The sequence below is a fragment of the Tachypleus tridentatus genome, chromosome 12, assembly GCF_004210375.1.
Source record: "Tachypleus tridentatus isolate NWPU-2018 chromosome 12, ASM421037v1, whole genome shotgun sequence".
NCBI lineage: Eukaryota > Metazoa > Arthropoda > Merostomata > Xiphosura > Limulidae > Tachypleus > Tachypleus tridentatus.
In genome coordinates, this window is record NC_134836.1 from 126,985,042 (window position 1) to 127,010,111 (window position 25,070).

Here is a 25,070-nt window from a genome sequence, read left to right on the forward strand (position 1 = left end):
TTATCTCCTTCAATAAACATCCCGCCTACCTAGGATGTGGTCTGTTTCCACATATAATTTTTTATTTAGGTAATTTTCCTGAGATTTCTAGCAATTCTCAGAGTAGACCGTTATTTTTAAAACTACTTAAGGTGGGATTGTTTTGTTTCATACAAATATCTCCATGCATACTTTTTTATTAAAAGCTAGAAAATGATCAAATGGTATCTTTTCTAATTTGTGACCATGCTGACTTTCAATATGGGTTAAACTTCCTCCTAATTTCAAACATTATTTATTTTTAAGTTGTTGAGATATTGAATCTTCTAGTTTTTCATTACTATCTTTCTTTGTAAATGCTTGTTTTGGGTTTCTTTTGAGTTTGACTTCACCTGTGTTGTTCAATCAGAAACATTATCGAATGAATGTTGTTCTGCAAGACGCGACAAGTAAGACTTGGACAAATGATAATAAGCAATAAGAAGAATCGTTTAGATGAAAATGCTTTTTGATTTATTTTGCGCGACGTTTCGAGCAGACGTCATTTGTAGGCAATGAATAATAGACTTGTATTTATTACGAAGTTTAGGTATTGTCAAACAGCCAACACCATGATTTATGAACATTAATCTAGAATAACATATCCGCACTCTTCTGTAGGATTATGATCACCAGAGGCCCCACTACACCAACACCAAAATTCAGAACTCCACTAGAGGGCTAATTCGTCGTGCCTTTAAGGTATACCTCTTTTCCCAATGAATAATGGAGACATTTTTAATATGTTATTTTCCTTTTTAAATTAAAATTAATGCCCCAGTAAATATATCAAATTCTATGTACAGTTTCGGGTATATGAATTACATTCTCTAGATAACATGTCGCTCCCCGCTTGTACAGCGGTAAGTCTACGAATTTACAAGGCTAAAAGCAGGGATTCGATTCCCCTCGGTGGGCTCAGCAGATAGCCCGATGTGGCATTGCTATAACAAAACTCACACACATAGATAATATGTCTATTAAAGGATTGAAAACACAGCTTACAACAATATATTATTCTATGCGCTGGGTAAGTTATTCACATTAAAACTAATTTTAGTTAGCAAGTTTTAGCAACACTATACTGAGATTAATGGTAATTTCATCCTTTTAATATAGGTAATTACATTTGTGCGTTACTCTCAACAGCGAGAGCCCAGCCAATTGTATATCTTCGTGCTTAAAACAAGAAACGTATATATATTGTTATACACATTTCTGTTGAAAAGGCCCGGCATGGCCAGGTGGGTTAAGGTATTCGACTCGCAATCTGAGGGTCGCGGGTTTGAATCCCCATCGCACCAAACACGCTCCCCTTTCAGCCGTGGAGACGTTATAATGTTTCAGTCAATCTCATTATTCGTTGGTGAAAAAGAACCCCAACTGGTGATGACTAGCTGCCTTCCCTATAGAGACGGGTAGCGCAGATAGCCCTCGTGTAGCCGCGCGCGAAATTCCAAACAAACCAATCTGTTGAGAAAGCATTTGTGTCTGTCGCTAATAAATTATATCTTAAGTGTACATCTAAATATTTTAATTAAGAAACTACAGAACAAGTTTGTGCTTAAACAAAACAGGTTAACACAGAGGAAGATATTCATATTTATGTTTTAAATTTTATTACTTGCAGTGTACAGGTATGCATTGAATAGTTTTATGCTTTATTCCACAGAAACAAATTTGGATTAAATGTTTGTGAACACGGTTCAGCATAAACAAAATGCTTTCGATGTGTTAATAGTTTACTATGAACAAAAATTATTTGGTTCCGCCCGGGATCGAACCGGGGACCTTTTGCGTGTAAAGCAAACGTGATAACCACTACACTACGGAACCATGTAGCATAATTTCTACATACATTTATTTATTATATTAATCATATTCTGATATCTTCAAGAATAATTATTTGTTTTTGATATTTTTTTACTTAAAATGCTACATAATAAATATTAATATACATAATTATCTTTTAAACTCTGTGAACAAATTTCACGTATTATTCTTTATCTCGGTAGATGTCACGCCAATCGTTGTTTCGAGTTTTATAAAATACAACAGCTGGTTGGATTATTATTCATGAGAGATGGATGATTTTGCAGAGTGATTTGGTGATTGTTGGTTTTAGGTTTTGTATGTTTCTTTTTATTAAAAAGATTCAAAACGATAAAACAATAGATGCTTGCATCCTATTTTTAACTACTAAAACCTATTTTGTAATACTTAACTTTGATAGAAATTTGTTATACGATTAAGTTTATTAAATTTAATTTGTGAAATTGTGTGAAGAGACAGCAAGGCGTTTTGACTTAGGTTATTGTCAGGATGAAGGACTGGTAACTGGGAGATGTTAAAGATGCTACCGACTTAAAAAAATTTGATGCTTTTCAAGTCTACGCAGAGTTATACCAGAGGTGGTACATAGCTTGGTAAGCCAAATTTTTGATATAAAAGGTATTATTAGAACAAGATATATGAATATGTTAGATGAATGAATAAAAATAGGCCATATCTACTATAATTTAATTTTTTTATCAAATTATATATTAGTTTTACTCTGTACTCTCAGTCACTGGACACTGTGCTACAACGTTGTGTAGATTATGTGCAAGTTTTTCTCTGTTTGTTTTTTTAATAACATAACCCAGGGATGCTAATGCCTTTCGCTCTTCAGGTTTAACTTCCAAGACTTTTTACGTCCATCTTAGAGAAGAGTATAATTGAAAATCATCCATTAGTTATCAGTAAATATTTCAATTTGAATTTTTAAATTTAAACATCACTACAAGTCTTAACTTACAAATGTATGATTAATAACATATACTTACATTCGTAGCATACCTTACATTTAAAAAATAGATGCGTTTTCATGGCTGCAGAACTCGTAACCCAGTAAAATGGTAAATAATGATTAACCGCTGTCTAAGTAATGAATGATATTTGCTATGAATCTTCAAATGAACATTAACTTTTTTGGGCCTTGCAAGACTGTTATAACCTTCTTAGTTTGTGAAAAAGTTAACACCTCATAAGTTGAATTGTGGTTTGAGTTATTGTATAGAGTACATGCTTTAAAAGTTTAAAGCAAAACAGAAATTTGTCTGTTTTTACCATTTTTACATAACATTACCTTTTGAGAAACAGCTTATGAACTAGTATTACAGTTATTTTTCTTAAATACTGGGGTCTGGCAGAAGCATGTTATTTCACTGAGCTTATAACAAAATGTTAGCATACTTTATGTTAATTGCTTGACTTGATATTTGATTTTACATGTAATGCTGCCAAGAGTAATTGTTCTTTGGTAGTAATGTCCTTGATACTCTAGCAAGCTGAACCTTTACTATCACAACATTCTTTAAATTACAAATGTTGTTTTGTATAACACTGTTCGTCAGTAATGATCCAGTAATAATGCAGTTGTCATGTCTGAATTAAAAACACACCTTAGTGTCTTTCCACCAGTCGTCGTGTCTGAATCACAATACACCTTAGTGTCTTTCCACCAGTTGTTGTGTCTGAATCACAATACACCTTAGTGTCTTTCCACCAGTCGTCGTGTCTGAATCACAATACACCTTAGTGTCTTTCCACCAGTCGTCGTGTCTGAATCACAATACACCTTAGTGTCTTTCCACCAGTCGTCGTGTCTGAATCACAATACACATTAGTGTCTTTCCACCAGTTGTTGTGTCTCAATCACAATACACCTTAGTGTCTTTCCACCTGTCGTCGTGTCTGAATCACAATACACCTTAGTGTCTTTCCACCAGTCGTCGTGTCTGAATCACAATACACCTTAGTGTCTTTCCACCAGTCGTCGTGTCTGAATCACAATACACCTTAGTGTCTTTCCACCAGTAGTCGTGTCTGAATCACAATACACCTTAGTGTCTTTCCACCAGTTGTTGTGTCTGAATCACAATACACCTTAGTGTCTTTCCACCAGTCGTCGTGTCTGAATCACAATACACCTTGGTGTCTTTCCACCAGTTGTCGTGTCTGGAATCACAATACACCTTAGTGTCTTTCCACCAGTTGTGTGTGTCGAATCACAATACACCTTAGTGTCTTTCCACCAGTCGTCGTGGTGTCTGAATCACACACCTTAGTGTCTTTCCACCAGTCGTGGTGTCTGAATCACAATACACCTTAGTGTCTTTCCACCAGTCGTCATGTCTGAATCACAATACACCTTAGTGTCTTTCCACCAGTCGTGTGGTGTCTGAATCACAATACACCTTAGTGTCTTTTCCACCAGTCGTGGGTGTCTGGATCACAATACACCTTAGTGTCTTTCCACCAGTCGTCGTGTTCGGATCACAATACACCTTAGTGTCTTTCCACCAGTCGTCGTGTCTGAATCACAATACACCTTGGTGTCTTTCCACCAGTCGTGGGTGTCGAATCACAATACACCTTGGTGTCTTTCCACCAGTCGTGGTGTCTGAATCACAATACACCTTAGTGTCTTTCCACCAGTCATCGTGTCTGAATCACAATACACCTTAGTGTCTTTCCACCAGTCGTGCGTGTCTGAATCACAATACACATTGGTGTCTTTCCACCAGTTGTTGTGTCTCAATCACAATACACCTTAGTGTCTTTCCACCTGTCGTTAAAGTGTCTGAATCACAATACACCTTAGTGTCTTTCCACCAGTCGTCGTGTCTGAATCACAATACACCTTAGTGTCTTTTCACCAGTAGTCGTGTCTGACTCACAATACACCTTAGTGTCTTTCCACCAGTTGTTGTGTCTGAATCACAATACACCTTAGTGTCTTTCCACCAGTCGTCGTGTCTGAATCACAATACACATTGGTGTCTTTCCACCAGTTGTTGTGTCTCAATCACAATACACCTTAGTGTCTTTCCACCTGTCACGTGTGTCTGAATCACAATACACCTTAGTGTCTTTCCACCAGTCGTCGTGTCTGAATCACAATACACCTTAGTGTCTTTCCACCAGTAGTCGTGTCTGACTCACAATACACCTTAGTGTCTTTCCACCAGTTGTTGTGTCTGAATCACAATACACCTTAGTGTCTTTCCACCAGTCGTCGTGTCTGAATCACAATCCACCTTAGTGTCTTTCCACCAGTCGTCGTGTCTGAATCACAATACATCTTTAGTGTCTTTCCACCAGTTGTCGTGTCTTGAATTAAGAACACACTTTAGTGTTTTTCCACCAGTCGTCGTGTCTTGAATTAAGAACACACTTTAGTGTCTCTCCACCAGTTGTCGTGTCTTGAATTAAGAACACACCTTAGTGTTCAGTCTGCTTTTCAAAACCAAACTTCCTTCTGATTGCATGCTTCTACTTGCTCATCTTTTCTGCAGAACTTCAACATGTGGTTTTAGGGCCAACTACTAAGCTGTGAAAATGCTAGCTGTCACTGCAACATAAGTCTAACTACTGATACGTGTCTGAGATGAGTGGGAGTGGCCTTTTTACTTTTCTAGTAAAGTAACTTGCTTCAGTACATTAAGAAAGGTATTCGTGCTCCCGTGTTATTTAATTTGTGGATGAGAGCGGTAGTTTACAAAATTATTAAATTATTATCACTGGCACAGACCTTTGGACACTTTAACTCAGGCTTCATGTGCTTTAGTGTTTATTTCAAGTGTCATTTCACGTTTTAATTTGATCACATTTATTTTTTCTCTAGCTGTTTCGCATGACGTTAAAGGACTTTTTGTTATACTTACATTATAGGCTTGTATAATAATTTATACTGTGTAATGTGCAGTTTTAAATATATTAAATTTATTTCATATCTGTGTGATTATAAAGCTATGATTAAATTTGTTTATAAATTCATTGTTTAACTATATTGGCAGGTGAGATCATGTTGATTTCTTTTGTATCACTTTGTCTCACACTGTCTTCCTAAATTGTTAACTGTAACTATCACTAGAACTTTTTAACTCCTTATCAAAGCTTTGTGTATGGACATTTTCTTGCTCTGTGGAGTATATTGGTTGTTTTAATTCATTTCTATTTTGTAATAGATTTCCATCTGTGTAACTGTGTTTTATGTTTACACTTTCCTGAAGGTAATATAATCTGTAAAACTATACCAAACATAAGCAAGCCTAGTTCATGTAGCAGTGGCTACAATGTAGATAAACCTGTTAAGTGACGATGTGTTATATAAATATTGTCAGAGACAACACTTTATCTCTGTATGGCTGTCCTGAAGTACGGCAGGTGTTAATGCTCAGCACAAGTCTCTGATATTTGTATCTCACATTTAGTTTCTTGTTTTGTTATTGCTTGTGGAACAGTTTTGATCTAGTTTAGGTTAGTTTACTCTTGTTTATATCCAATCAGTACCACCAAACATGTTTAGAAGTGAGCTTTTCTGGCTGAAGGGATCATCATGCATCATGTAAGATTTTGTTGATAGATGTGGCTCTAAGCTGAAGAAAGTTGTCTGTTTTAGTTTTTATTAAAAAATAAAAACATGTATATACAACTGTTGTATTATATACACTTCTGACAAGGTTTGTGTATTATATCCTTACTTAGCTTCTCTGTTTTCTGAAACTGCTTATTTCAAAATATGTAACAGTGTGTTTTATATCCAGTATTTATCACTGACTTGACCAAGTAAGGTTTTTCAAGACATTCTGTTCTTATTTAATCTGCAACATTGAGCCCATTTAGCTCTTCCTTGCCATCCATACAGTTCAATTCTAAATGTTACTTTAATTAATCAGTGTGAGATTCTTTTAAAATCATAAGGCCTTGGTACTTTGGCTGCTATATGAAAGATCCACGGCTAGGGCTGTAAAGTAGCTTGTTTTAGTAATAGGAATGCATTAGGAAAATTTTTGGATTCTAAGGGCTCGATTTTCAAAAGATACACTATCTCCAATCTGTAGAAAGTTAATGAATTTGTTTTCATGCACTCTTTTAAAATGTTTTCTGTTATTCTACAAGTTTTCATTCTGGACTTCCCACAAAACCCGTGTTGTAGTTTATCTTGATTGTACTCGAGGCCAACACAGACCTCTGGAGAAAACAATATTCAATAAATATTTGTTATTTGCTAGATAATTTGAATAACATTTCTCATTCTGCCCCTAACTTAAGAATTTAGTTTTTTTAAATGAACTTGTAGTAAGAGTACCACTAAACTATTTTAATTTCCATAGCAGTACCTTTAATTTGTAAATGAAGTGATTGTTAGGGTTAACTTAAGATGTGTAGTTACAAGGTCTAGAATGTCTGGTATGAAGTTAGATGTGTTTTATAGTTTCTGTACATAGTTTGGTATTAGTGAAGGAAACAATATCAAATGGTATTTAAAACATTAATGGATGCCAACATTTAATGACAATTACAAAGGAAGTCGTGATGAGGTTTTTACATAAATGTCTGGTTTTTTGTATAAATTCACCAAGATGGTGAAGGATTGAGATAGTTTTGAAGTTGATAAAACTTTATAAGATTAGAAGATCTGTAAGTGATTGGAGGTGATTTTGTTTGTCAAATCTGTTACTTCAGGAATTTTGTGATGAGAATTTTAATGGTATCATGAAATTGTTTTTCTGTTTGAATGCACAATAATAACGTTCAGAAGACAGTACCATTTGCATTTCATGATACAGCTTTGTAGTACTATAATTACAGTCACCAATGTTTTATTTAGTATAAACATTGCAATATTAATGGTTTTTTGTAACAAAGTTTTTGTTTATCATTCATAAATTTCTTGTTCTTTCATATGGTGCATTTTTTTTAAATAAAAGTGATTAGTTTTCAGAGAAGCTTAATTTGTATTTGATTGTTCACAATATTCAGCTTGCGTTCTTGCTGTACAGTGTTTGTTTGTTCACAATTCTCAACTTGCGTTCTTACTGTACAGTGTTTGTTTGTTCACAATACTCAACTTGCGTTCTTACTGTACAGTGTTTGTTTGTTCACAATACTCAACTTGCGTTCTTACTGTACAGTGTTTGTTTGTTCACAATTCTCAACTTGCGTTCTTACTGTACAGTGTTTGTTCGTTCACAATGTTCAACTTGCGTTCTTACTGTACAGTGTTTGTTCGTTCACAATGTTCAACTTGCGTTCTTACTGTACAGTGTTTGTTCGTTCACAATGTTCAACTTGCGTTCTTACTTTACAGTGTTTGTTTGTTCGTTCACAATGTTCAACTTGCGTTCTTACTGTACAGTGTTTGTTTGTTCGTTCACAATGTTCAACTTGTGTTCTTACTGTACAGTGTTTGTTTGTTCGTTCACAATGTTCAACTTGTGTTCTTACTCTACATAAGATACAACTTCATTCTTTCCACAACAGAAATTTCTTGAGTGTTTTTCACTTCCTGGATAAAACTGTTTAAGTTTTGGTGTTATTTTAAATTCCTTTAAACATACTCCATTCTAGAACTTATTTAAAAAAAAATAATTGGATAGACATAGGATTTTATTTTTCAAAAAAAAATTTTAAAATCCTAAGGTTGGTTGTTTTATTGCTTCATATTAATCCCTCTAATTTTTTCTGGACAATTGGTTCTAGCTTATTGAAACCAACTGTTCACAAAAATGTGGTTAATTTATCCTGTTATTTTATGTTTGGGTCAGTCTGTGTCAAATCAATCACTTCAGGAAAGTTAATGAACTGACCTCTTCAAATCATAATAATAATTGACAGGAACATTGGTGACATGGAGATATAAGATTTAGTTAGGTTTTTAATCTTCAGGTGAAATAATTTTTTTATTGTGATAGATCACCGAATCTTTGACCCCAAAATGAGACCATAGACATAAAAGTATCAATAACTTTATTTGTATCCACAGTAAAAACTATAACTGGTAGAGCTTTCTTGTGCTCCAGCCACATACACTTCTAACAATCAGAATTTTGACCTTTGTTCTTTAATTGTTGACTTCTGATTTCACTTGGACTGTCATTCTCAACATGGGTAACCACCTTTAAGGTTGAATTCTCACTACCCTCTAAGATTGTACTGAAAATCAGTCTGGGACTTTGGCAGTTTCAGGAGTATTCACCTATTACATTGTGTTATTATAGTTTCATGAATGATGACTTTAGGAATGAATGGAACCAGTAAAGGACTTAAGAAAAGCACAAATGCCAGTGTTTAAATACACGTGTATCTCACCAACCAACATCATGCTGACACTGTATCATGAGATGACAGCTGGAATAACTGGTATGTGTATATATTCCATGACACCATCATTGACCATTTGTCTCTGAAAAGACTACTTGAATCTATAGAAACAAAGATTGAGGTGAATTATCTGTTTTCACTTCTCAGAATTTCATCAGTCTTGCATGTCACTAGTGAGACTCCAAAATACCAGCAGAATGGCACTTCTTTGCAACAAACCATAGGAATGGGTCCTGTGATAGCACTGGTGAAACCATTAATGGCTAGCAGCAAAAGCAATCCTACAAAGGCTAGATGTATCAGTCTTCACCACAAGCCTCACATGGCTTTAATTTTGGATGCATCACAAGAGATGAAGCCAGCAGTGAGACAGAAATCTTGCAAACTGCTTGATGTATTATTGATAATAACAGGAATAGGTCATTTCCATTTATTTTGTCCAGTTGATGGACCCATCTGAAATTTGACTGTGAAGGATTAGTCTGCTCAAGATGTGAGAAAAATTGTAAAAGTAAGTCTCATGATAAGTGCTTGTCTTGGTAAGATATTGTGAACTATGGTGCCTACAAACATGGTGGTTAATGGTGGTAGGTTCTTGTTGAGGAACCACAAGAAAATAAAATGACATAAGAACCAGATTTTGTATTCTGCTGGACCAACATGAAGGTTTTTATTCTTGTGGCATCCAGATGTCTTGGTTGTTGTATAACATTGGGCATCCTTACCATGGCAAAATGAAACACGTACAAGTTACCAGAAGAATAACTAGAGGAGGCAACATCATTGTGAAGAACTTCATCAACTGAGTTAATATGTCCTGTAATCTTGATGCAGATGTTGCTATTTATATGGACTTATTTCATCACATCAGCTTTCCCACTCCATGTATGAATCATGACTGTGCTGTACTAATGTTATTAAAAGCACAAGTTTAGAAACTTGTTTTTCTCTTTCAGTCATTTCTAAATTTATTCACCCATGAAACTACAGTGAGACAATTTATATAAAGTTAAATATTTGTTGATGTCTCACGTAAAAAGTATTTGACCAGGAGATGTGAAACTTGGAGAAATCTTATATTTTTGTGGCACCAATATAACTGCCAAACACTATCAAAATCTACAAACCTTTGATTTTGAGAGTAACTGATGTGACATGGACTAATCTACTTTCTGAGTAATATATATAATAGATATTTTGTTGGCTGCCACCTAAAATGTATTATGTTTCACATATCTGTATTTCTTGAAATCTGTCTTCCTTTTCCCTCATTTTAGAACTTTTGTTTGATCTCTTTCTGAACAATTACAAAATTATTGTTGTGATTCAAAGTTGTCATAGCAGTAAACTAACAATCAGTTCTTTGTTTTTATGAAATTTTAACTGTTGAATCAAAAACTTCAATCTTTAATTTTAACGTCACTTCAATCTTTAATTTTAACGTCTCTGCTTTTTATTTGTTGTTTTAATTATACTAAAAAAAATTATGTTCTTGAATTTTTTTTGCAATGTAAAGAGAGATATGTATTTGGAAAAGATTGGTGTACCTTAACACTGTTTTTCCACCGATAAGATGAATCATAAAATTATGATTAATAATTACTGAATTAGTTGTTCTATATAGCAGCCATTTTCTGTCATCATTCTATTTGTTGTCCTTTTGTCCCTTGAATATTTTTCATGTATAATTCTTCTTTACAAACTTGATAAAATTGTTGGACTGAGCAGATAGCCTGATGTGGCTTTGCTATATGAAAACACACATACACTTTATAAACAGGTATGCTAAATAATGAATCTGCAATATATTTTTTATTATTTATACCCTAACCTTGCCTCTGTAATTACTGTTATGACACTAGTGAATTTCTTTAAGGTCCTTACTTTTCTTGATCTATAAAAATATTTCTGAACATGTTTGCATAATGTTTCCTACTTGTAATATACTTGGTTAATGATAGAAGTGATTGTGTCCGATTTACCCAGATGTCATATCTGCGATCTAAATCTTGCAAGTATGCAAATATATTGTTTTCTGTCTGGCAATTTTCAAGTAATCTAGGGTAATTAGACACATGGTGTATATGTTATATATAATTGAAATGGCCACACAAATTTGTAAGATACAAATTGGTATGGGTTTAATAAAAGTTGATACAGTGTTTTCAATATATTGAACTGTTTATAATTCAACAGCACGACATTTGTACTAATTAAAATGTTTAATACAGCCTTATAGAATTACATAAGGATTTTTATTTAATGGATAACAAATGTTGGAGTTGAAAAACTAACATTTCAATCTCCCATAACTATAAAATGTTTTACCCTTGTATTTTTATAAAATGTCTTTATCCTTGTATTTTTGAGTAAATATTTTAAACCTTTGTAATTGTTCTGGATTTAGTTGGTTGGCATCCTCATAAATAGTTTTGTAAAATATATTAACCTAGGTTGTGGGGGTTGGACACCAGTTGTTGTGTTTAGTATCCTACATGTTAACCTAAGTCTAATTTTTAATTATTACAATATTCCTCATTACTGTGCACTAATTACTAGCTATTGTGAGCACATCAACCTTTTCTGTCAAGAACAATGACTAAAATTTGGTCATTACCACTACAGCCATCAGAACTAGGCTGAAGACGGTAGCAGATTAGCAGCCGAGATGTATAAGCGAGATAGTAATTAGTTCCTAATAATGAAGAGAAAAATAAACTTAATTAACAATTAGACTAGGAGATCGTATAGGCTACTAACCATGACAACGATTTTTATTGTTATAGTTGCTCGAGGTTTCTTCTCGTGTAAAGGTTTTTCTCTCCAGCACGAGCGTCCTAAAAAGTAGGCTAACAGTAATAAAGCCCCAATCACAAGATTCTTTGTCTTTATAGGGAATGAAGATTTTGGCGCTAGTTTATAACTTTTGTATTCGAAGTTTCATTTTCTGTCAGTGTTCGATTAATTCAGTAGGTTCTATGAATCTACTGTTTATTGTAGGTACCTAGTTTGGTTATAGAACGTTACTGAGTCCTGCCACAGAATTATCGCAATTAAACGTTCTTACTCGGGAAGCTAACGAACGGTTACACACTTCAGCCTATAAATCCAGTCCATTTTCAGTAACACGATACGCCACGTGCGTGGATCTGTCTCTGAGCGTGAAAAGAACTAGGCTAAAAGCTTAATAAAGTAGACAGATACATCATCAGTGAAGTTGGTATCTTTATAAGTGTTGATATAACCACTTCAGTTCAGAAATAATAAAGAATTAGAAACGGGTTAATGTATTAGGTAAGTATACTTTTCTTTTTATATATTGGTAAAGTAATAGTGTCATTGTATATGGTAACTTGTATTTCAGGTCGCATGAAGTAGATATTTTTTTTCTTCTTTCGTGTTTATATTGATTACATATACTATGTATATTCATTTTACTTTAGGGTTAGTGAGGTGCATAGCCAAATTTTCGATTGGGCCTGTACTCATTCATGCCCTAAAAGTGTACAGGGAGCAAAAAAAAATTGAACTGACAGTGTAAAGGCCAAAAATACTAGAAACGGATAAGCCTAAAAATTGTAATAAAAATAATTTTTATATTGGTTACTGTTTGTTTTTCATATTTCTCTTAACACGTCCACTAGTCAAGAGTCCCGAAATGTAGCTTTGCAAATATATATCCCACAGATATGCCCAAAATGGCTCACGGTGAGTCTGCGAACTTACACAAAAAATTAGGTTTATATACCCGTGGTGGACACAGTACAGATAGCTCATTGGGTAGCTGTATGGTTGATTAAATATAATACAAAAATAACTAAAGAAGCCTTTCTTTTAATGCCAGTACTTGTTATTTGGACTAAAATTTGTCGAAAGCTGTGTATTTAAAAACCATTCGGTTTAAATATTTCCTGAAGTACGCATACGATTAATTACTTTCACGAATGTATATATTTACAATGCTAAGTATTTATTTACGTTGGTTTTTATTAAAGTTATATTTGCATATTTAACGACAATCTTGTCGATGTATATATTATCCATGTTTGTCAACTACCAGAATTTGTATCTCTGAACGACTATTCCATACAAACTGTTTCTAGGGTTAGTAGCTAGTTAACGATCATTTCCGTACCAGCTAAGTAACGCTACACTTGTGAGAAAACACGTGGTTTTGATTTCTTGGATTTCTCATTTGTACACACACAGACGTTTGGTGACTCCAATGTCATTTTGTTCCGAGTTGATAGCATACAGAGGTAAACATGTAACATGTGCTATCTGAAACGTTTGTTGGAGAAATTGGTCTAGGATACGAATCTGGTGCAATTGCTTCACGTTTAATTAAATAATGTTATATATATTCTCTACGTAAAAGTATATTAGTCTGATTGGTAAACCTTAAAAGTAAGAAATACAAGTTGTAGTCTATACAAAGATGTAATGATTAAATATTCCTCCAGGTGGTCACGTGCTGAACATTTTTCTCAATTCACGTTGCAGTATTGTGTGCTGAACTATTTCTCGATAATTTTAAGACTTTCTATGAAATCATAAACGAGAAGTATAGTCGTAGGGCTTACAATCCGTGGATCAGGCGCTTCGGGCAACAATATTTAAAATAGCTGGGACAGCGGTAAGTCTACGGATTTACGACGCTAAAATCAGAGATTCGATTCCACTCGGTGGACACAGCAGAAAGCTTGATGTGGCTTTGCCATAGGAAAAAAAGACAAAACTTCTCTCCATCCATCGTACAAGAACCTGACGACTAGTGCTGTTACCAGTACTAATAACTACTTTAAACAATGTGGGAGATTCCCTTAATAGCTACTGTACACTATTTTTTTAAAGGCAGAATTAGAGTAAATTAATCTGAGATCTTTTTTCCCATATTTTTTATGGACTATATTTTTGTGTGTCAGCAATACCATGCGTGGAGCGGTCGTATACCCGTGTAGCTTTGCGCGAAATTAAAAAAATAAACAATACCCGATTCGATTTTATTTACTACTAGAATCTATACCAACCTATCCTCGAATTAATTTATTTTAGGCGGGGTTAGAGTAAATTAATTTACGAAACTTATGGCGTGGTGAAATAATTAATGGAAAGAGTTTCATCTTCCGAGTCTGAAATTGTAATCGGATCTTAAATCAATCAAAAGATGACAGAGCTATTAGCTGAAGTTTAGACTTGAAAATAAATAAACAAACGAACTCGGAGCCATTCTATGAGCTGCTTTACTACAGCCAAAAATATCCTAACAACAGCTTTTCCTGTGGGAAAAACGTCTACCTCTGACCACCACCAGTGGCACAACTGTGTCTGCGGGCTTACAATGCCAGGAAACGGGTTTCGATACTTTTAGTAGGCTGAGCATGGATAGTACATTGTGTAGCTTTGTGCTTAATTTATTACGAACAACCTTTCAATCAATAATATCATGACTTCCCTGCTGTTAAAGTTATTATTGTAGTTTTGAATCAATTAATTAGTTGGGTGTTCACCAATTATTAATGACTTGTGGTGGCCCCATTTGTATGTTCTCAGTTACTGTGTTTTGAGAAATAGGGTGTGCAGTCAGATCACCAGTCAGAAATTAAATTTGTAAACAAAAATTATTATGTTTGTTATTACTACTGATGTACAAACTTTGGAAATAAATGCATGAATAATTATTTTACTCGGTACTTTTTTTACAAATGGCCCAGCATGGCCAGGTGGTTAGGACCCTCGACTGGTAATCTGAGAGGCGTGAGTTCGAACCTCCGTAACACTAAACGTGTTTGCCCTTTCAGCCTTGGGGACGCTATAAAGTGCAGCAATGGGTGGTGATGACTAGCTAGCTGCCTTCCCTCGAGTCTTACACTGCTAAATTAGGAACGGCTAGCGGATATAGCCCTCGTGTAGCTATGCGCTAAATTAAACAAAAATAAAACTTTTAACAACCCAAGAATATAATTACATATGAAATATTTCACGAATTCCCCCCCCCCCGTAAAAACAAAATGTTATATGGTATCACGTATATTTCTGTGTTTATTTAAAATTAAAGCTGGTAGTGGGAGGTTTATCTGTAAACGTGGCAGTGAAAAATTTAAAACACATTGTATTAGTTAAGTGATAGTAATCCTTGTAATGCTTGGAGTCACGCAAAAAACTAAACTACTGTTTCTAGTGTGTCTAGGTTAGTCGATTGATATCAAGAATAAACCACGTTTGTATTCTCAAGACGGCTGGTAAGGTTACGAAACCTGAATATTACCTAAAACGTCGAAAATCGTTGTCCTTGATTTTTATTAATTGAAGTGTTAATAACAGTATCAGCCGTCTTGAGAATACATTTTTATTTCAAATGGGCTTCATATCATCACGAATAAATCACGTTTGTTTGTTTGTTTTTAAGATAGTATTATATAGCTTTTAACCAGAAAAGAACTTTTGTCCATTAATAAATTCGGGCCTAATTATATGTTGGATTTCAACTCTATCTATTGGTGCTGTTTTCGTTTTTTTAATATCACAAGAAATTCATTTGCGGTCGGATTTTCACCTCATTTGCCAATAGGTATGCTTACAGCGTCCCCTAGATTTTTAGATTGATTTTGCTCAGATACGAAAAATGCTAATTTTTAGCGCTTTTTTTTCTTCAACAATATCGCTGAGTGTGAAAAAAAAATGTGTATACAATGGAAAAAATGTCCAGTCGTCTGTCTAGAAAAATTAAGTTTTCCTAAGTCAAGACTTTTTTTTGTAAATTAATTTTAACCATTTTTAAGGTCATCACGAGAGAAGATATTTATCCAATTAAGTTCTAAAACTAATAGTCATTAAAAGTATGTTTTAAATCTGTACGAATTACATTAACTATGAAGTAACATCCACGATGTATTAATTTGTTCTCTTTGTGCGTATGTTTCGCATAACGTTTTCTTGTTCGTTTTATTCTGTAACTTTACAGATTTCAAAACTACTAAGGCTCGTTGGTCTGTGAACAATTACTGAAAACTACCAACCAATTAAGAATTATAACTGACCTATTTCCATGGATTTTCAAAAGTCGTTAGGCGACTATAAATAGTTTCGTTTCGAGTTTACCTGGTGATTAAATGTATTATTTTGTTACAAGTTACAGTTTTTATAATAAAACAAAATATTTTTAAAACAAATGGCTTTACCACTAAATTACGTCGTTACACGTATTGCTTGTTGAGTTACTTTTAGAAAAAAAAGAAAACCTTTGGAGTTACAAATGTCCCTACTTATAAGTAATGATACATATTTGTCACCAATGTTTGTAAATATTTTTATACTTCAAAGCTATCGTTTGGTAAGTGTTGAATAAGACGTGTTGTCTGACATTCACATACACTTGACTATAAGAAATCTGTATGCCAAACGGTGAACCAGTGAAGCGTTTTAGGCCTAAGAAAGGCATTTAGATACAAGCTTCATCACATCCTGTTGTTTTTATTATTTTTAATATATTTTTTCACGCATCCATTACAATCCCTCGGAATTTAAATCAACCATCTGTAAAAATATTTTAAAATTATTTCTCTGCCATGCACTGCTGACTAGAAGACCTTTCGTACAATACCAGAACTTATGCTGCACTTGACCTGTTGTATGCCAGACGAAACATCTGAATTTGTGTTACCTTTACTGAACATGTGTTAGTTAAATTCAGTCACGATAGTACCCAGGAGAGCTCAATTAGACTACTGGACTGGAAAATTTCCTTTAAAACATGTTCTTACCAAGAAGTCAAGTCAGATTAAGTTGGATAAAGTCTATTTCATGTGCTATGCTTATGAGCTGATGACTAGTTTTTGTTTCAGGCACAAACCTTTCATAAGAATTATATATTTTCCTTCCTGTTATGATAGTGCAGTGTAAACAGCATGTAGTGTTCGTGTCTTCGAACTTTGTTACCAAGTCATTGTTACAACTGTGTTTGAATATTGTGTGTCTGTGGCAAGTCTAGTGAAACCATTTGTCACTTTAATTTTGAATTACTGACCACAGTGAAGGGAACCAGTAAACAGCAGTGGTTGCCTCACGAGCTTCGAAATCCAGAAACCTACAACAGGACCAACTTCTGCCTACTGTGTGTGTATATAGTTTTATTACATATATACAAGTTTGTGTGTGTCTAGTTTAATGCAATTATATATATAACGTATTAATTTATGCTATGAATTTTGTAAATACGTTAACCTTTATACACTTTGAACGTTGAAATCTGTAGATAATTAACCCTTGCCGACTTGTTTTTATACCTTCTCAAGCTGGTGTACCTTTGTTGTGGTTATGAACTGAAGCAAATGTGGGTGTGTGTGCTAAAAGTAACAAATCTCTTCATCCACTGTACTTTATAACGTAACATATTGTCACCTCACCAATAGTTTTATACAGTATTTTAAAAACTATATATATATACTTGGTATACACTGATTAATTAATGGACGGTCATTGGCTACAGAAGTGCCTTGCGGGTCGAAGTTCAAAGGTCACTGGTTAAAGTAGGAAGCGGGTATAAGAAATGTATCTTCGTGTCAGCTGTCGGAGAAGAAATTTTTCCCGCTGAGTTTTTGTATTACTGAAGGTTTATTCTATGGACGTGGCGCCATCTATGAATAAAGTTAACTTTATTGTTAACTCAGTAACAGCAACAATAAAGGTGTAAGGTTGTTAAACTCGCTAACACACCCATCATTCCACAAAAAGTCTGTTTAAAATTGGTCCAGCGACCTAGGATTAGTTAATGGCAGACAGACACGCACACAGCTATCAAACATGTGGTCAGCTACCGGTCAGTAACCCTTTCTTTCTTTCTTTGTGAACCTGACGATGACCGAAGATCGAAACGTTGTTCGCTCCTATTACTAGTGCTTTCTCTATCCATACAACCCGTTTTTAAATATATAAGACACACACAGTTTTTGGGACTTGTAATGCACAGTTCGTAAGAGTTCGTCTCAACTTAAAAAAAAAAACAACTGATTAAAACAAATTGGTTGAAATAACACATTTTCAGTGTTAACAACATAGACCACCCCTCACCACTACCGTCTTTAGTAATTAGTGGGACTAGTTGTAGTATTGGTGGTGTTTTTTGCTTGTATTTTTCTCGTTTCTTTTTGTTTATCTTTCTAATAATAATTTAGTATTTCGCCCTTTGCTGTATGTTACCACCACTTAGTGAAATATTTTCATAACCGTTTATCTTTAAAAAAAAAAAAAAAAAAAAGGAACAAAAACACGTTAAAAGTTGCTCATAACACGTTCAAATTTCCATGTTTGCCTGCATGACGTTACCCAAACTTTGCTTTAATTGGCCATTCCCCGTTTGTCTGCGATGAAGAAACGCCCACTAGTGGAAAGCCTTGAAAACATAAAAATGTATTATTATAAAGTATCGTATCTTTGTATTTTAACTGTTAAACTGATTTCTTGGACCAACGAGTTTTTCTAAGTATTGTGAACGTCATGTGTAGATAGATAATCTCGTTTGAAGTAAGTAATGATACCTTGTTTTGTAAACTACGTTGGCGTTTAATGTTTTGTTTGACAGTTTGTAGTTCATTGTAAATTTATGTTTTATATCTTTAAGACAGCTTAGCCTTTATATGTGTGAAATAAACCCATTTCTTCTGTTCTTGTTCTCGTATTCAAAGTGCACGTGGGAGACAAGGAATATGGAATTGTTCATGATCAGATGTTCTTAAGTCGAATAACGTTAATTATTTATTTAAAAAGGCACCTTCCACAATAGGCAGTAATCTGCAAACCTAAATAACACTCAGTTTTCATTCAAATTGCACAATATTTAATTTTTTAATGACATTGTGACAACTATTTTGTTTTTATATTTTCTTCTGATTTTTCCGTTTATTCCGTTTCTATTGTGTGTGTGTGGGAGTCTTGTTATTGTTAAAACAACATTGTAACTTGTGTGTGTGTGGGAGTCTTGTTATTGTTGAAACAACATTGTAACTTGTGTGTGTGTGTGGGAGTCTTGTTATTGTTAAAACAACATTGTAACTTGTGTGTGTGTGGGAGTCTTGTTATTGTTAAAACAACATTGTAACTTGTGTGTGTGGGAGTCTTGTTATTGTTAAAACAACATTGTAACTTGTGTGTGTGGGAGTCTTGTTATTGTTAAAACAACATTGTAACTTGATGTGTGTGTGGGGGGTCTTGTTATTGTTAAAACAACATTGTAACTTGATCTTGTTATTGTTAAAACAACATTGTAACTTGATGTGTGTGTGGGGGGTCTTGTTATTGTTAAAACAACATTGTAACTTGATGTGTGTGGGGGGGTCTTGTTATTGTTAAAACAACATTGTAACTTGATGTGTGTGGGGTCTTGTTATTGTTAAAACAACATTGTAACTTGATGTGTGTGTGGGGGGTCTTGTTATTAAAACAACATTGTAACTTGATGTGTGTGTGTGTGGGGGTCTTGTTATTGTTAAAACAACATTGTAACTTGATGTGTGTGTGTGGGGGGGTTATTGTTAAAACAACATTGTAACTTGATCTTGTTATTGTTAAAACAACATTGTAACTTGATGTGTGTGTGTGTGGTGGGGTGGTTAAAACAACATTGGTCTTGTTATTGTTAAAACAACATTGTAACTTGATGTGTGTGTGTGTGGGGTCTTGTTATTGTTAAAACAACATTGTAACTTGATGTGTGTGTGTGTGGGGTCTTGTTATTGTTAAAACAACATTGTAACTTGATGTGTGTGTGTGTGTGGGGTCTTGTTATTGTTAAAACAACATTGTAACTTGATGTGTGTGTGTGGGGGGGGGTCTTGTTATTGTTAAAACAACATTGTAACTTGATGTGTGTGTGGGGGGGTCTTGTTATTGTTAAAACAACATTGTAACTTGATGTGTGTGTTATTGTTAAAACAACATTGTAACTTGATGTGTGTGTGTGGGGGTCTTGTTATTGTTAAAACAACATTGTAACTTGATGTGTGTGGGGGGTTTGTTATTGTTAAAACAACATTGTAACTTGAATGGTGTTTTCAAGCACTGATTTATTGCTCAGTATTTTGTTTCAGATACTGAACTTCAAATCTGTGGAATTTCGAAACATCTGTTTATCTGTGTCCGTTTTTAAATAAACGTTCCTATTTCTAGGAGTAAATGTTCTTGCTCATTGTCAGCTCTTAAGGGGTTGCGCCTGTGTTAAAGGTTTTAATATGAAATAACGACATATCGAAATTAGAAACATCTAGGCTTAACAAAAAAACTCGAAAACTGTCGTATTCTTCACGACTTTCTTATGACTAATCAGCAATTGTTATTTTGTATATATTTTTCTCCAAATGATAAACGCTTTCTTTTTATCTGCTATCCTTTCGCTCGGTCATTCGATGTGGGCGTGGCATGACTTGGTGGTTACTGTATTAAAGTAGTAGGAATCTGCAGGTCGCGGGTTCGAATCTTCTTCCGGAATATGCGAGCCCTTTCTGTCGCGGGTACATTATAATGCAACGACCAATTTTATTATTTGTTGATAAAAGAGTAATCGTTATAGTCGACGGTAGGTGGTGTTAACTAGCTTTCTTTCCTCTAGTCTGTCATTTTAATATTAGGAAAGATAGCTCTCGAGTAACTTTGCTTGAAATTTAACAAAAACAAACAAACAAAAAATGAGAAATCCTTTGGTATAAGTAATGTTTTCATCAACAGATGTTACGTACACGTAACTTTGGGTTTCAGTAGTTCTAATAGTACACTCTTGGGATAACACCTGTTTTTAGATGTTTATTTAAAGCTATGGTAGAGATTTATGTTAAAAGTGTTGTTTTTTTGTTTAGAATTTCCACTGTTTACTTACTGTACCAGACTTTTTCTTTTTCGAAATATTTATTCTGCACGATGTTTGTTTTAACTCTATATGGCACGAGTTATGAAAATATGGTGGAAAATTTTCTATGAATTTATTATTTAAATAGGTCTGTATTACATAAAATGTTTTTGTGAAATATATTTTGGGTTGTTAGTTATAAATGGTACGTTACCTAGAGGTATCATTGTTCAGCTGGAGAAACCAACAACAATATTTAGGCCCAGCATGGTCAGGAGGGTATTGTGTCCATTCGTAATCTGAGGGTCGCGGATTCGAATCCCCGTCACACCAAACATGCTCGTCCTTTCAGCCGTGGGGGCGTTACAGTGTGATGATCAATTCCACTATTCGTTGATGAAAAAGTAGCCCAAGAGTTGGCGGTGGGTGGTAATAACTAGCTGCCTACCATCTAGTACTACACTGCTAAATTAGGGACGGCTAGCGGAGATAGCCTTCGTGTAGCTTTGCGCGAAATTCAAAAACAAACAAACGAATAATAATTCCATGGTTTATTTAAACTGTCAACTGGAACATGTGAGAACATCCACTTACATAACAGAAACGTGTATGGATATTAAGTAACATAGATATTGATTAGGTACATTCACGTTAATTTATAATACATGATTGAGAGACACCCACATTGTAGTTTTATCTTCTCTGTAGTTGGGGTTCGTTTAACAGACTGGTTGCGTTAGGCTATCAAGAGGGTCCCGAGATCGTAGAAAACTATTACAGAAACAGGTTTTATTTTATATTACGTTCGGTAATTTGGTTTTATTTTTAGCCGCGGCATAATGGTTCGTAGAACAACTCCGAGGTTTTGTTGTTTCAAGTACAAACTTTTAACTCGTAACTTCGTCTTCGCTTGACCGATTTTACATCTAATTGCAGTGTTCGACTTGGGAGATCAAATTATTTCAATCAACGTTTTTATCCATGTTTGAGGTCTCGAAGATTAATTTATTCTAATCCTGTCTAAAATAATTTCAGTTTAAGGGTAGGCTGATAGAGGTTCTGATGAGTAATAAAATGAAATCGGACCGCTCGGACCCACGCTTGGTATTGCTGGCGCACAGAAATGTAGCTAATAAGAAGGGGAAACAAAAGTATCGTGAATAACTTTACTTCGGTCCCGTCAAGTGTTGCGGCTATTGAGGGCTTCCTGTTTTGTGTGTAGGGGCCATCACATTCTGAAATATTATTTTCAGGGGGGAGGGGCTTCATTAAAAAAAAAGTTAGACCCCTCTGGTTTAAATGTCCAGAATAAATTAATGCTATATATAAATTGGGGAAAAGGAATATTGAATATCTATCCACATTGGTAAATGGGCTAATTAACTTGAACCGAATAACCGTTTTCGATGTTTATTGGACATACATGGATTTTGGTTTTTGCATTAGATATGCTTTATCGACGTCTATAGATTCAAATTGAAAACCTAAAAGCCAAAGTTATCTTTAATTGTTATTTGTTTTTCAATTTTCTTTTTAAATTATTTTTGGATAAAAATATTCAGGTCATTAAGTTATGTTGCACGTTGTGTATCTCGGAGGAGTCTCCTGTTTATTTTGTTGAGTATTACGATTTTAAATAGCAGTAAATTTTAATTTTAATTCAGAAGTTAATTAAATGTTTATTATATTTACCATTTACACGACAAGCAAACCATTTCTGAGTTGATGCTGTTGCATCGGAAATAGGGCCTGGCATGGCCTAGCGCGTTAAGGCGTGCACTTCGTAATCTGAGGGTCGCGAGTTCGCGCCCGAGTCGCGCCAAACATGCTCGCCCTCCCAGCCGTGGGGGCGTTATAATGTGACGGTCAATCCCACTATTCGTTGGTAAAAGAGTAGCCCAATAGTTGGCGGTGGGTGGTGATGACTAGCTGCCTTCCCTCTGGTCTTACACTGCTAAATTAGGGACGGCTAGCACAGATAGCCCTCGAGTAGCTTTGTGCGAAATCCCAAAACAAACAAACAAACTGCATCGGAAACTACAGACAGGAACGTTTATCGATTCTTAACATTACAAACTTCAGTGAATTATTTCGCACATTATTATTTCTGCAACGACATTAAATATCTTCGCCAGAAAACGTTAGCTTGTAATCGGCAAGAGGCCGACAGCGTTAATTTAATAAGCGTTACCCACTGTTATAGTTTCCAAGACTTGTATACTCTTCAAAAAAAGAAACGCAAAAGGCAAAATTTGAGACAAATTGTTAACAAGTTTATTCCGGGTAGTTCTGTATGACATGTGTGAAACTTTGCACATTCACTGCTGAACATCCAAAGTCTGCAAAGGCGAAGTCCACGCTCACTAGTTGAAGTTTAACGTCACTCAACGTCAATAACGAGTATGCACCCCGTGAGCATCAATAATTGCTTGGCATCTCCTGCCCATGGAAGCGATGAGATGAATCGCATCCTGTGGAATGGCTGTCCACTCAGCCTGCACAGCTGCTGCAAGCTGAGGTAGAGTCCGCGGTTGAGGTTGTCGCCGTCGCAGACGTCGGTCCAACTCGTCCCAAAGATGTTCGATGGGGTTTAAATCTGGTGATCTGGAGGGCCAGGGAAGAACGTTGATGTTGTAATGTCTCAAGACGACAGTGGTGAGTCGGGCTGTGTGAGGACGGGCGTTGTCATGTTGAAAAACGTCGTTGACGTTCACCATGATGGGTTGCACATGGGGCCTAAGAATCTCGTAGAAGGTTGCGTACGGTCTGATCGGAAATCCTACGCAGCCCTGGTATGGTTGAGGCTGTAGACGTCGCAGTGGTGGTCCTATCCCGAAGGTGACGTAACCGAATGTAGCGATCTTGTACGGGCGTGGTCACACGAGGTCTGCCAGATCGTGGACGGTCATGAGTTGATCAATGTTGTTGGTGACAATTCCATAGCCTTGTGATGGTGCTTGGGTGGACATTCACAGCTCTGGCAACATCTGATCGAGATTCGCCTTCTTCCAAACTACCAATGGCATTGTTGCGTTGTGCTTCAGTCAGTCTTGGCGTAACTGTATTGCGTGTCGGTGGCTTAACACTGAGCTATGGAAACGTTATAGGAATTTTGCACATGCAGAACATGCAGATCTCTCAAACAAATTTATTGGACACGCATGAGTTTTGGAGAAAAGTCCGATGTTTTCCTCCGTTTTCAAAGTGCACAACTTTTATTGTCATTTTGGTCTGACAATCAGTGCCTTAACACGTGTAACATCACATACTCTGAGCTTGTAACGTTATTACATATATTTCTCTTTAAAATAAAAAAAATATCCCTTTTGCGTTTGTTGTTTTGAGGAGTATAGTATAATAACTAGCTGACAAATAATAGATAAATTTCCCTCGACGTGTTGGTTTTATATTTCAATCACGCGAGATTCTCGAAATTTCAACAATGTTCGCAAACATGCTAGCGTTTCCATAAAACAAATATTGTTGACTATTGCTTTCGAGAATCTTCAACAGATTCAGAGAACAGCAGAACTTGCGCAATACGCAATTAACAATACACGTCACGTGCATGAGAGAAAACTACTCAAATGTAGATATTAAAATAAACTTGTAACGGTAAATCCGTTAGAGTTATCAGTAGTTTTTTCAAGACACGTCACAACAGCTATGTAAAACACGAGTTATTAGTGCCAAGATATTTCCATGTACCCTTTACTCTCATAAAGGTAAACACACAATAACTGAACGTGTACCGGATCAGTTCACTGGATGTTTAAAAGTTGTTATACTAAGGTCACTTCTGTAAAACGCTGAAGACAGTCTTACAGTTTCCAACCAATCAGAGGACAGTGTGAAGAATAAAAACACTTTCATAACCTTCTAAATGTACATCTTTTCAGTTTCCTTTTATGTTGTTTAGGTATTTTCTTTCCTCTATTAACAGCTACATGCAGAGTTTAACTTTGTCACCAGAATCATAATACCATGTTCAATGGCACTCTGTACAAAGTTAGGACATCCACGTTTTGAGTCCCTCTCGTGCACGTAACAATAATACATTGTTATG

General features: G+C 35.2%; 1 protein-coding gene and 1 non-coding gene across 14 annotated transcripts in view; one reads left to right on the plus strand and one right to left on the minus strand.

Annotated features, from left to right (window-relative positions):
* Positions 1-1,781: 1,781 nt before the first annotated feature.
* On the minus strand, positions 1,782-1,854 carry TRNAV-UAC (transfer RNA valine (anticodon UAC)). Its single transcript has one exon. It is a non-coding gene; the product is annotated as a tRNA-Val (tRNA).
* A 233-nt stretch (positions 1,855-2,087) lies between these two features.
* The window catches only part of LOC143234641 (transmembrane protein 198-like), a 55,935-nt gene continuing 32,952 nt past the window's right edge, over positions 2,088-25,070 (plus strand). For 7 of the 13 annotated variants that reach the window (XM_076472139.1, XM_076472131.1, XM_076472143.1 and 4 more), the window contains exon 1: positions 2,088-2,444. The gene's annotated coding sequence lies outside the window, so the exon portion shown is untranslated. Of the gene's footprint in view, positions 2,445-11,875; positions 12,463-18,646; positions 18,691-25,070 lie in introns of those variants that run through there. The other 6 variants (XM_076472132.1, XM_076472135.1, XM_076472137.1 and 3 more) reach the window with 5 other exon arrangements.